Consider the following 14049-nt stretch of genomic DNA (forward strand, 5'->3'; position numbering starts at 1 on the left):
GGAGTAATAACATTTTATACTGCAAAAATGAAAAATAATATAAAATATTGGTGACCAGTAATGCCAGGAAATACAGATTATAAATATTTTATGAAAGCAATACAAAAAAGGATGCCGAATGTTTTGGATGAAGATATATAAGAGATGTTTTTGGAGTCATTGGGAAAGAGGTAAAAGGAAATGTTAATTAATTGAAAAAAAAAACTAATAAATGTGATTTTAAAAGAAAATAGGGAAGCAATGCTAGTGATGTAATTTACAATTAAATTTTAAAGCAACCCAGGCAAGGACTTTCAGAATGTTAGGATGAAAGTGTCTTCACAAATATTTTTATATACCCATGAGATTAAGACAAATTGTATCGACTGGAAATCCAGAATGTTGGAGATGTCATTTAGGATAATTGGCAGTTGGTTTCACATTTTTTATGCCTGTCCTAGACTGGAAAGATTTAAGGCTGAAATGAGAATCTTACTGAAAAAAGTACTTGGTAAGAATATTGAAATTACTCATATTCTTTTCTTGTTGCATTGACAAAAAGAAGAGAAACATCCCCATGAAGTCAAATTTTATTGGGACTAATTATGCTGCTGTGTAAATATGCATAATCCAGAAGTCGAAAAAAGACATGGGTGTTTCCATAGCTGATCATGAAAGACTAATGGAATATTTAAAGAAGAATGCCAATTAAATTTAAAAAGAAATCATCACAAAATTCATTCTAAAGCGGGCATGTTAGTTGGAATATAAACAAGGAAATGGTGCTAGTAATTCATCTGTTTACATTATTCAAGAATAAAATATAGTTGATATTTTGCTTGACATTGTAAACAATGTAAATAGTTTTCTATTTGTTTAAACTTATTTGAATAACTAGGAAAAGCTTTCAAAACACTGTACATATAACTGTAACAGATAAAATGGGGAATTAATGTTATGAAATTATACTAATTTGACTTTAGTCATCTTGGCATGATAGATTCTAATTGCAATCCAGTTGCTATGCTTTGGTTGTATCTACAAGTTTTTTTTTAGTTGGGAGATGTAACATTGCTTGATATTCACAATTGCAGAGTTTGTATGTATGTAAAGACAATTGGTGAAGAAGATCGCTGTGCCTTTATATAAATATGACCAGTACCAGTTAATGGTGCTGAATATGCAAATGTGAAGGGCTCAACAGGCACCCTCATAAGCTTTTAGGCCGTCTGCAAGTTCACAACGTACATTAAAACTACTGTCAGTTTTTGTGAATATAAAGTTTGTAGTGCAAATTACTGATCATTTTCATGTCTTTTTGTGATTATGAGGTGTGTACAGGCTTGTTTAAGCTTACACACATATCAGGTACTCAATAGGGGAGAGTGATGCTCAGTGTAGCCATGTAGAAGGGAATCTAGAGAAGATAATAAGGTGTTATGTAATGAATGTATGGGGTACCCTTATACAGACAGTCTGATTGGTTCTTTATATGGTTGGAAATGGGAGGGTAGAACAGCTGGAAATGGGAGAGAGAAAAGACAAGGTGTACACAAAAGGAAGACATCATGAGGGTTGTGCTAATTGAGATGGCTGAGGAGGGGTACTATATTTTTGATGGGAGATAGACTCCTTGTTTTTCAATTTTTTTTTACATAAAAGGGAAGTTGGGGAAGGAGTAACAAAAGAGGCTGTAGGAGAGAGGCATTGGGAATGGAAATTAATAAAAAAGAAGGGGGAGAGACAGAGAGATAAACCATCGACAGAATGACTCTTGCTGTTGCAGTATCGTATTAACAGTGCATATTAAACATTTCTTAGGCAGGCATACTTGAATTTATGCTAAAAATTACATTCTTCAGTAATGCTGGCAAATACTATTACTACTGACTCTGGTGAACGTTATAATTATGGGAATTACAATATTTCTACAGTTATATTTGGAGCAAATATTTTTTTTTTGGGGGGGGCAATGCAGTTTAAACATATAATAACTGAATTTTTATGCTTATAAACTGACATGAGTAATTCTTAACACTTTCTGTAAGACTCTTTTTAAAATTATTATATGAGATTTCCTCCTCAGCTGTATAAGTAAGAAAAAATATAATGCATATTTGTTTACCTATGCTATGACTGAGGCAATACATTACTTTAATAATGCAAACTTTTCTCAGTAAATAATGGCATGCTTTTACTCAGTATTTCACTTCATTTCCTAACTTCTGCATTTTTTTGGTAGAAGAAGTTGTCACAAGATGTACTTTGTTCCTGTGATTTGCTGGATTTTGAAACACCAGAGTGTCTGGAGACTGGGAGTTTTCTACTGCTGAATTTTTTTTTTGTATACTAAATTTATTTTATATTTCCTTATGTTATTTTTACCTTTATAACAAAATATGCTTGATACCAAAAATGCATTATGATATGCAGAGCTTACTTATGTTTCTGTGAGCTGAAACATTTTCAGTTACCTTCAAGGCGTACAATTTATACTCACTGGTAAGTTGAGTTTAGAAGTCAAGCCTACAGCAAGGTATGTGTAAGTCAGACACTTGTTGCTTTGTTCTGCACTCCCACTGTTCATAATGTGTGATGGCTAGCTCTGGTCAGCAATATTTTTATGTGCAACAACTGTTTTGTAAAAAAGTTACATATTTTTATAAAAAAGAAGCATTTTGCACATCAACAAACCAGTAAGGCCTTACTTATTCATATTACTAATCACTGCAAAAGATTTCAGGAATCATTCACTGTGTCGGCATATTTTTAAAAAAGTTAAACATTTCATACAAATTGAGACTACTTATCTGTGTATCAATATGCACTGATACATATGAAAATACAGAAATATATCTATCTGCATTGAATTTAACTATTTAGAAATGCAGTTACATTTTCCCCAAGATTAACCTTTTTACAGTACAGAAAATATTTACTGAAGTAATCTCGTTTTCTCTCTTGCCCTGGGCTACCCACCAGGCTAGGTGGGCCACTGTCTGTCTCTGTATGTTGTCATACCTGCTGTCTAGAGGAAGGAAGGGTAGTGTTGAACCATTCCTCTGCAGCTTCCCTTGGGTTATGGACTTGTATCATCAGCCATAGTTTGAGTGATTAGCCCGCATCACCTGCAAAAGAAAAAAGGGGGGAGACATAACAAAAGAAGGGGACTTTACTAATAAGAAAAACATTTAACAGATTATACCTACAGAAATGAATATAACTGCAAGTACTTACCAGCAAGGCATTCTGTTATGCAAGAAGAGGAAGCAGAGTGAGCTTGTGTGCCAGTTATGGGAATCCTGGGCACTGCCAGGGTGCTGGGCTGAAGTGTTGGTGTCGGATCACACACTTGCCTGGCTGTTGATAGAATGACAGGTATTCCTCTTCTGGTACAGCTTCCTGTGGTCGAGAAGGGGCCCTAATGACAACATAGGTGCAGTCTCTCTGGCCAAGCCCTCTGAAAAATGTGCCACCTTGAAGAAGCAGTTATGGTTCTGTCTCAGTAAATATACTGATCCAAATGTGCCAAGGGTATGTTGAGGAACTGCTGAAGTGTATTCTAGGCAGAAATCTATGAAAATGCCCAGTGTGTCTCTGATTTGTCTCTGGAAAATTCCCATGCCATATATAGTAACAGCTGCACATACCCTGATGTCCAGAGGTTTAGAAGACCACAGAGCTCCCAGTCCTCCTGTGTGGGCTATACAAGTTTAGTAAATCCCTTAACCTATCCATGTCCACTCTGAATGTATCAAGAATTTTTTGATCAGCAAAGTTATAATGGGTTAATACTTGTCTATACCTGCACCTTCTTGGTTAATGAGTGCTTCAGGGAGTCTATGGTTTTGGCTGTGCTGAGTCAAACTGCTTGGAATGTGAAGTAGCCAGTAGCCAGGCTAGCATCTAAAAAAGCATCTTTGCTGATAAAAAAAGGTACAACTTCAACTTTAAAAAGGTACATGTCCATAGTGCAGACTCACATAAAAATGACTATATATTGCAAGCAAGCAAGAAAGCATTTCATTTACATAAGTATGGCATTTTAAGACTTTCCTTATTTACGTCTCATTATAGTCTCATTTGCATAAGATCCCCTTATCCTGCCTAGAACTGTTGTGTGTAAGTACAGATGCCTCTGTGAATCAGGCCAAAGCTGCTTTTAGGTGCAGCCAATGCAAATTCCCACTGCCCATAGGCACAATGGATATGAATACCTTCCATTGTCTTTATATGTCTCCTTTGTTATACATTGGAGTTTATTTTACAATGACTGATTGAGATAGATATAGATTTTCATTATATTAATGCTGCATATGATTTTTCTTTAATAAACATTTTGCTGATGTAAAAAAAACAGGTGTGCTCGATGAAATAAAAAGATGGTTGCGGAAGAAAGAATGGGAAAGACAAAGACATTTTAAAGAATAGTTGATGTTAGCTTAGAATAATATTTTTTGTGTTTTCTTAAAATTCTAAAAATTAGAAATATTTTTTTTTCCTGTGCCGGTTATATATTAAGGTCTAGAAAAATGGAAATAAATGACAAGATGCATGTTAAGAATATGAATGAATAAATAATGTAAAAAAAGTGTAAATCACGACAGAAGTAAATAAAGCATCCCCTAAAGTTACAATCAGTGTAGAGATTTTTTACATCCATTTGAGTTACCACCAACTCAAGCAGATGGGATCTTGGTTTAATGTCACATCTGAAGGATGGCACAGTTAGAGGTGCAGTACCCCTTAATACTGTACTGCATTGTCAACAATCTGAATATTAATCCAGTCACCAGGAATGAAAAAGAACCCACCATCATTTTTAATATTCTGTATAACAGTTTATTTTGGCCTCTAGATATGAACCATATGCTGCTTTTTAACCAGTGCCACTACATGCTTTTCCACCTTTTTCTGGCATAGTGCCCCCCCCCCCCCCCCGCTGCAGCCAGCTCAACAGATTCCTCATCAGGTACTTTCTGCCTTGTAATACTCGGCACAATGAAGCATTTGTAGAATCATAAATGATTACTTTAATAACTTCTGTGAGTGACATTGTAATGGTGAAACTAACAAAGTAAATTATTGCATGTTCCACTACTGAGAAAGTAAAATTAAGCCTGTTCTTTCACTTCCTGAAGGCTTTTGATACAGAGTATCATGTTACTTGTAAACTCATTGTGGATTCAACATGTGCTTGTTCTGGTCTTCAGCTAAGTGGTAGAGTCTGGAGAGAGGTATGCCATGCAGCTCTTCAGTTTACAGCAAATTCACATAAAATTATTCAGGGATCTGTGCTAGGATCCTTATTGTTCACTGTGAATTGTGTAAATTCTAAATAGGTCTTCTTGGGGTATTCAGGTTGTTAGTGCTAATTATGTTAATTACATTTACAGTGCAACTTTATTGATATACTGTATTTCTCACTGTTTAGTGCAGTACCATTAAAGAGGATTATAATTGTGTCTGATAATAACTGTGTGGTTATGTCTAGAAATTCATCTCAAGAGCGAAGCTTGAGAAGTCAATTTTGACAACTCTATTAAGAATGCATAACAATCTGAGTTATAATCAGAGAGACACACACTTACTACTGTCTCACAGAGAGTGGCCTCTCCAGTTGAGGGCAACAAACCATTAAACACTTCATTTTTTTAAATAAAAGTCTGAATAAAGATTTTAATGGCTTCTTGTCACTCTTCTGTGTTGGCCACTGATGTTAATGCTCTAGCATGTGACAGCCCTCAGAAAGGTACTTAAAATGCCTATATTTTCCAGAGTTTAGGAGCTTAATTACTGCACTCCATGCACTACAATTCAGTTTCTAGATGCTGTTTTACCCCCCCCCCAACACACACACACACACACACACACACACACACACACACACACACACACACACACACAAACACACACACAACTGGATATCAGAATTATGCTTGACAAGCATATTTTTTTAAATAGTGCATTAGAGTGGCATTTATACAACCTTTCTGTTTGTAACTGACCCCCAGTTGGGTTTTACAGAATGAATAGTGGTTCACAAACATTTAAGACCACGTTGTTGTGTTGTTGTCTTAAGCCATCTTCTGTTCTTACCTCTACAATCCCTAATGCAAAACTACCGGTACTCTAGAAGCCAGCATTCTGCATTAACAAATGGTTATTCACTACTGACATAAGAAATGCATGGTTAGATTTTTTTTCTGAGATGCGTAGTATATTTTCATTCTGTTTGTTTCTTCTGCAATGCAGAAAGAGTAACATCCTTGCTATTACTGTCTGAGCAAAAGCACAAATGAATGGTAACCAGAAACAGCATTTTTTGAAACATTGTTAGAAACAAAAACAATGCAGTAAAATTTATCAAGAGGTGGTGTGACGAGATATTGCCAGCCCAGATAGCTGGTATTTTGTAAATGATTATATGTCATTGATGAATATCAAAATGATTTGTGTAAGTTGCTTTTGTTACAAATGTATTGGAACTGTATGTTATGTGTATATCAAACTGCTTGTACAGACATATGTGTGGAGAAAAGGTGTTTGTAAAATGCTTGTGTTTAAAATGGATCCGCAGTGTGCCCTACTGGAAAAGAACAGAAATGTGCATGCACTATTGTAACTGTTTAAATATATATTTTAACATTGGAAACTGGGATACAGGAGGTTAACCTCAGTGTAGTAAATTTTAGAAAAAACAGCTGAAATTAAATTACTTTATGGCTAGACCATAAAAGATGGTATCTTTCAGTTTTCAATGCAGCAAGAGACACAATGTCTGTACTAAGAAACTTTCTGCATTGTCTTAGGGTAAAGTAATTACTAGCCTTGAAAGCATGAGGGAATACAATTGTTTTATGACTTCCAGCATCTGCCAGAGATCTGAGGAGAAGCCCTTGTCTGTATATTTTTACAGGCAATTGCTAAATACTGTCAGCTTCATCAGTGGTTGTTTCACCTGGGAACTAGGAGTCAGATGACAAGAAATTATGTCATTCTGCAAGCTATCCCAGCAGTAATATTGTAGGTTTTAATATGAGTAGTCTCTTAGTGAGACAGAGCATTCTGTATTTGGTCTTGGACTTGACAAGAACCATTCACCAAAACAGCTGTATTGCTCTATTAGTAAGTTTTTATTTTATAGTATAATTCTCTTAGATTCAGTCAGGAATATAGTAAGGCTTAGTTTAGATGTTTTTCTTTATTTATTTGAGACTGTCCTGCAATGCTGTTTTAAATATTTCTTTGGTTTTGAACTCTGATGTCACTGTGAATATATATTTAGTATTATCTTGTTCTTATATTATTTATTATTAACTATATTTAAACCTTTCATTGTGGCAGATCTGTGTATAGATATTGACGTTTTGAGAGTACTTGCATATTTATTTGGTGACACTGTGTGGGCCACTCCTAATAGCTTTGCTCTTAGTCAAACTAACATTTGTGTTAATATTAATATTGCACAGTAAGATTGAACACCTTTTATTAAGGGTCTTAAAGTAGCTGATAAGGAGTTGACTGGTGGCAGTGGTAACTACCTTATAGTCTGGGCAGAAGGGGGCATAGCTAGTAAACCTGTGCCAGCCTTTCCCAGGTGTGTGTGTGTATGTGTGTGTGTGTGTGTGTGTGTGTGTGTGTGTGTGTGTGTGTGTGTGTGTGTGTGTGTGTGTGTGTAAATCAAATGTCAAAGAGTATGTGTGTCAACTACTTGGGCAGGGATACAATGCATTGGTTGGACAGAGAGGTGCTGGAGGTCTTGGCTTGGTCACTTGGCTGAGATCTCAACTCTATAGTTGTTCCAGTTGGGAGTTTTACTGGGGATCTGGAGAATGAGTGAGAAACCAGCCCTAGACTGACTGTGGTCTCTGTGTGCTCTTAAGGAAAATTGCACTTGATGCAGAGAGCTGCATCTGGAAATACTGTGTATAAACTTGTTCATCCTCTTAGTGAACATCCGCCACTGTTGCCAGTGGTGAGGACTGAGGCTCCTTGATTACTGGTCCAGTGGAGGGTCGTTACAAGTGGTACTTACAGTCAATTAGAAACCTATATTATATGCATTCATAATTCTTTAATTCTGTTAGTATTTTTGAACCTGTGATCACTTTAGGATAGCTGCTGTCTTGGAGTAGTTCAGAAATATTCACTTTTGTTAGTGTTCTCCTGATGTTTATATTGCTCATACATCTCTGGACAGTTACTGTTACACAGATACATATACATTTAGTAACTAATGGATTGGAGTATACTAGTTACCATTGTAGTGATATAGGATTGTGAGGTAAATGTTTGATATTCTGAGACTTGTTAATGCCAGTCCTGGAATAATGAGACTGAATGAGTAAAAATGCTGTCTTACATATACTAAGTACAAGATCACCGTGTTTTTGGAGTATTCTCTTTTCTGTGAGGTATAACAATCTTGGAGTTCGTATGCATAAGTTCAGGGGGTGTGGGAGACTTCACCCCTGCAAAAAAAAAAATAAAACTTCAAAGAAGAACAGTGATATTCAGCATTTTCATACTTGTTTTTTTTGTAATTTCTGGTTTTGCATCAGAATTACAATATCGAGTTGGAATGAGAAGGTCTCTTACTGTCTCTCATCTAATTGCATTTAGAGGGTTGGTGGGGGTTGGGAGTGAGAGAGTGGAGGAGAAGCAAATACTGTGAGTATATAGAATGTGCGTAGCTGTGCCCTACCAGTGTAGAAGGTGAACTGGTATGAGTTAGACTGAAGGCAGTAAACAGGAAGGTAGAAAGCAGAAATTGGAAGACAGGTGACTAGAATGTTGTAAGAAAATCAAAATCAATCAGAGCTGAGCTCTTGATGTAGATACAAGGGCATTCATCTCTAAGATTGGTGATCCAAGATCAGTTAGTGGCTCCGGTGTTCAAACATCAAAGCCTATGAAGATGGAAGAGACTGCCAGTGGCCTGCTGTCTTTCCTCAGGGGATGGTGATACAGCTTTGGTAATGACAACTAGTGGTTGCTGGGAGTCAGCTTCAAAGATAATGCTGTCTGATCAGTGCATGTAGGAAGCTTATTAGTTTGATATTTGAATGAGTAAACACATCAGTACCTACAAGCTGCATTGCTTGATTTATGTGTGTTTTTCAAAAAATAAAATACTGAAAAAGCCAATAGAGCTAGAGATGACAACTCATCACCACACAGCTCTCAAAAGGACTGAACTCGTTAGGAGAACAGACTTAATGCCCAGCTGGAAAGTACCACAAAGACATAAAATAAAATAACTGAGTCAGGATAAAGATGAGGTAGGGCTGTATAGAAAAGGACAGATGCACAATAGGCACTGAAGCATTAGGGATGGATGTAATGGATAGCAGACTTAATCAAGGATGGAGAAAGCATGGCATTGGAAGCAGGAGAGGAGGAATGGGTTGAGGAAAGTTAAGAGTGAAAAGGATCAAGGAGAAAATTGGTGATTACAGGCTAGGCCAGAGGAGAGCTGAGTGGACAGGCTGCAGGTTCTGGGTAGATGACGAAGATGGAGAGCAGAGGGGAAAGTGTCTGGTATAGTCTGTGGGCCCAGTGGGGGAGGGGGAGGACACTTGGCCCACAGACTAATTACTCTCTTGGCCCAGCTATGATGGTGTGGCTTTCTTTCTTCCAACAATGTACTTTGTGTAGCCAACATATAGCACTCTTGCTCTTTTCCTTAAGTCTAGTGTCCCCTATGACTTGGAAATGCAGTGCTTTGTATCCAGTATTTTTGAGTAATTGTTAAGACAATTGTCAATGTTTCTTCCTCTTTAATAAATGTCATATGTATTTAATACTATCAGTTTCCACTTGCAGACTGTATGACTGAGCAAGTTAAATAACCAGCCAGTATTCTCAGGCAATCCCTGAAAACAAGCATTGTGACTAATGGACTTACCCTGTTAAGTATGTAAAATAAGATAAATACATTTATGTGGATTATGTTTTGCTTGTGTGCATATCCTGTAACCCACCCACCGTCAATCATAAGTGTGAATCTCCCTTACAGAAGCAATAATATGAGACACTTACAAGAAAAGCATTGTAAAACATTATCCAGGAGTTTGCAAGTAACAAAATGCAAAGGATGTTATTAAAAATCTTAAGCAGCTTATGAGACAGTTGTTAATCAAAGTTTGTATTTAGTTCACAGAAGTTTACAGTCAGTGATGCAAGAATACTGAAAAACGAAAGGCAAAACAATGCCACGTCACAGGGATATCAATGTTATTGTGATGAGCTTTGGATAAAAAAAATAAAATCACACCACAAATTATTGTAGTTACCATAAAACTTTAGGGTCACATTAATTATAAAATGATGCTAACCACTTGAAATTATATACAGATGTTAGTACTGCTGGAAGATCATAACATATTCCAGCCAATGGCTCTACCTAAGCAGCAGCTCTGTCTATAATTTCTCACTTTAAAAATAATTCCTGAGACAAATATCTTTAAATAAATGTTTTCAAAAAAAGGAAGAAACTACAGGAATAAGATTTTCTAATATTGTAAGTTACAAGTGAAAAATAAATGAATCAATATAAATAAAACGTTTATTCTTATTAGATGAAGTCATTGCCTACCTTAAAACAAACATTATGGTATCAAAAATGAGAGAAACTGGACAGGCATTAGAATAATATGAAATTTGTTTTTTTGAATTCATGGAAATTTATAACAGTAACCTACAGAATCAAAATCTTATCAAGCATCATTAATGAAGGATGGTTATATGAACAATTACATGGTGTTAAACCAATATTATAATGAAATTCTGTAAAAAATGGCTTGCATTGAAATCAGGTGAGCAGTGTCTTGTTTCTGGATATAAAAAAGAGAAACTAACAAACGTAAATATTTTAAACTTTCTTAAATATTAATGGTTATGTCAATATGGTATATCATTATTATTATTATTACTATTATGGTTCCTGCCACAGCTGTTTGCCATAATCCATTCCAGGAGCCATTCCTTGACCTGCTCTGACTTTCTTGGGCACTTTTCTAGCTTACCCATCACGGATCAAAGACTTGCAAGTAGGGAAGTCTTAGTATAAACAATGGGGGAAGCAGGTGGAGACCAAATCAATATGACCAAGGATGGTACTGTTGTGACAGTGCTGAGAGTCCTTTGGTATGCCCTATCCACTGTGCCACTCATTATCTAGTATGCACTTGGTAATATACATACTACAGAACTAGTTCTTGATCTCCACTGAAAACTGGTGGTCCTTTCCTGCACCCCCACTCTCCCCCATGGTATAGGTGAGATAGCAGCAATACCACTCATTCCGTCTCCCCTCAGTTGATTCCTCATGGCTCAGATTTACTAATCACCCAAGTTATCTGGATTGTACTCAGGGCCCAACTCCCAGTGTGACATAGAAACAGTGGTACAGTATACATCATGGCGTTAAATCTAGAAGGGGAATGGTATTATTAATTAAGTAAAATCTGCAATGAACAAAAATGCTTAAATGTAATAAAATCAGGAGCCACCTATATTTTTATGTATTCATTAATTCATTTATTCTGTTTGTTAACTGGAAGAGTCCAACAGGGCTGTAAGCCCCTTTTCAGCAGTTGCTGGGAGAAAAGTTGTACATAATGAAATAACTATATGTGTAAACAAATAAAAGTAAGCAACAGATGAGTTATGCAGACATTGTTAGTGAAGCAGTAATATACAAAATAGGAAGTATCACATAGCTGAAAAATATGCACTATCTGAATATACTGGGAAACATCATTCAGATTAGAGATAGTCCATGACACAAACTGTGCAACAAAAGGTACAAGGAAGTTCAAATTATTTACCATTTATATTTAGAAGTATTGTTTGAAGCTGATTCATTAGTAAACTGTGCTTAGGAAGACAAGGATGGTAGGAGAGAAATTAAAGAGTTAGAAAAGTAGTTAAGATAGGGAGGTTATGAAGTTCAGCTTTATAATAAGTTTATCATCTTCCTGATGTAGTGGATCAACATGTAGTACAAATACAATAGTAGTTATTTTTTTGGAAGAGTTTTGTGTTTTCCTCAATTGCAATTTCCAAGGGCATTGACTTTCGCAGTTTGGCAACGTGAGATGAATAGAAGGACTCCCCATGGTGGTTATATGACTTAGTGATAAACATTTTATATAGATGTTGAGATTTGGGCTCTCTAGCTGGATGATATTTTGTGACAGGGTGTTGATACAGGGCAGTTATTTGGTTTGTATATAGTGCCGTGAGCAGTTTTGAGTTTTGTGTAATTCTAGGTATGATATTTTAGAGTTCTAGCCATTGAATTTGCTTTAAAGTTCTGTTAGGATGTGATGTTAAAATTTGATTTTATTGCAACACTTTTTGAGTCCATTTAAGATAGTGAGAAATGTATATTACCTAAGATGACAAACATTCATAATTTCTTAAAAGTTGTTTTATAAAATAGTCATATAGATGTTATTTCTTTAATGATTACAACACAGTTCCTTGTGTCCATAATGAGTGTTCATGACAAGACACTGCACTGCAAAACATTGTAAGGAAAACAACTAACTCAAGCAATACAATGAGCACCTCATAGCAGGAAACATCACACAAAATAAAGAGCTATCACTCTTACAGATAATTAACTCATGTTGACCCCTAATACTGGGTCCCTGAGTAAGCTACTTCTGAGGTAGCACAAGAACTTGAAAGAATTTACTTTTGTCCTTTTTTTCAAGTGGTGTGATCTCAGAGAAACCATTACAATATATTCATTTAAAAAAAGTGTATTGTACTGAGATAGTAGGCAATTACACATCAGTGATAATTTAAGTGTCAATAAAGCAGAAGTTAAACCATAGGGAAACTTATACCTTACTGCATTTGACTTAATGAATTATATATTTTAAGAAATACTTTCATTTGAAAATTAGATTATTTTTATTTATATTACAAATGACAGAAGCTCTAAAATTTAAAACACCAAAGTTTGAAATTACTTCAGTACAAATTAGCACAAGGAAGACAAATTGAAATACTGGGCACATGTAACATACTGTGGAGATAATTATGATTAAATTAAATATATCTAAACAAACAAAATAAGAATGCTCACCATTTTGTAATTTTTGTAAATCAAATGAGATAGGAGCATGGATCCATTGTGCATGAATAGATAAGAAAATGCACTCAGCTCTTTAGGTAATATGGATGTAATATGACCAGTAATGTAGGAAATGTGTTATTCAGTTATATGGATGCTAAAGTAAATGCTAAATTATGCTAAAATATTTTATTTCAAATAAAACAGAGTTAACCTTTTAATTATATTTCAAAAAGCTATAGGATACTTACTGGCATTAAAAGGGATGTGGGATTGTTTTATTAAGGATTCGCTAGTGTGGGTTATATTACAGTTACAGTGTATTTGAGCTCCTGGATAGTGCAATAGAATTCAGAGCAAATGGCAGTGTCATTTGTAGCATTTGTGAATGCGTCATAATTGGTGGTGGCTGATGGCTTCACAGGAAGGTAGAGCCACATTGAGCAACTCAGCAAGTGAAAGTAACGCAAATCAGGATGAGCTACATTGTGGCAGCTTTGAGAACAGTTATATTGTTAAATAAGTAAGTGATCATATATCAAACTGCATGAGAAGTGGTTATCTTGCTTGCAGCCATAACAAATAAAGGAATCAAATTCTTTATTCCAAGTACTGTAACTGCACTGAGGGCAATGCACACGATTGACTGAGCAAATGTAAGAAGTACTACTTATAGTAATTTATGTAAACATTTTCTAACAGTAAAATATGAAAGCACCAACTCCTGCCCATTCTTCCAGTTACCACAATGCCACTGGGACCGAGGAAATGCTTTGACTGACCAAATGGAAGAAATATATCCTAGTGTAGTAGTCTTCACTTTATTTCCAAGAGTGCACATTGACAAAAACCACAACAATAACAAGCCTTTATATTGCCTTTAATAAAATATGTCAACTTGGTTCCAAAAATAGCACCAAAACATTGCAGATAATAGAACAAATTTCCCCACAGTGGCTGCACCATGTATTAAAGTC

This window comes from Protopterus annectens, chromosome 8.part0 (genome assembly GCF_019279795.1).
Source record: "Protopterus annectens isolate FY-2018-M chromosome 8.part0, PAN1.0, whole genome shotgun sequence".
NCBI lineage: Eukaryota > Metazoa > Chordata > Ceratodontiformes > Protopteridae > Protopterus > Protopterus annectens.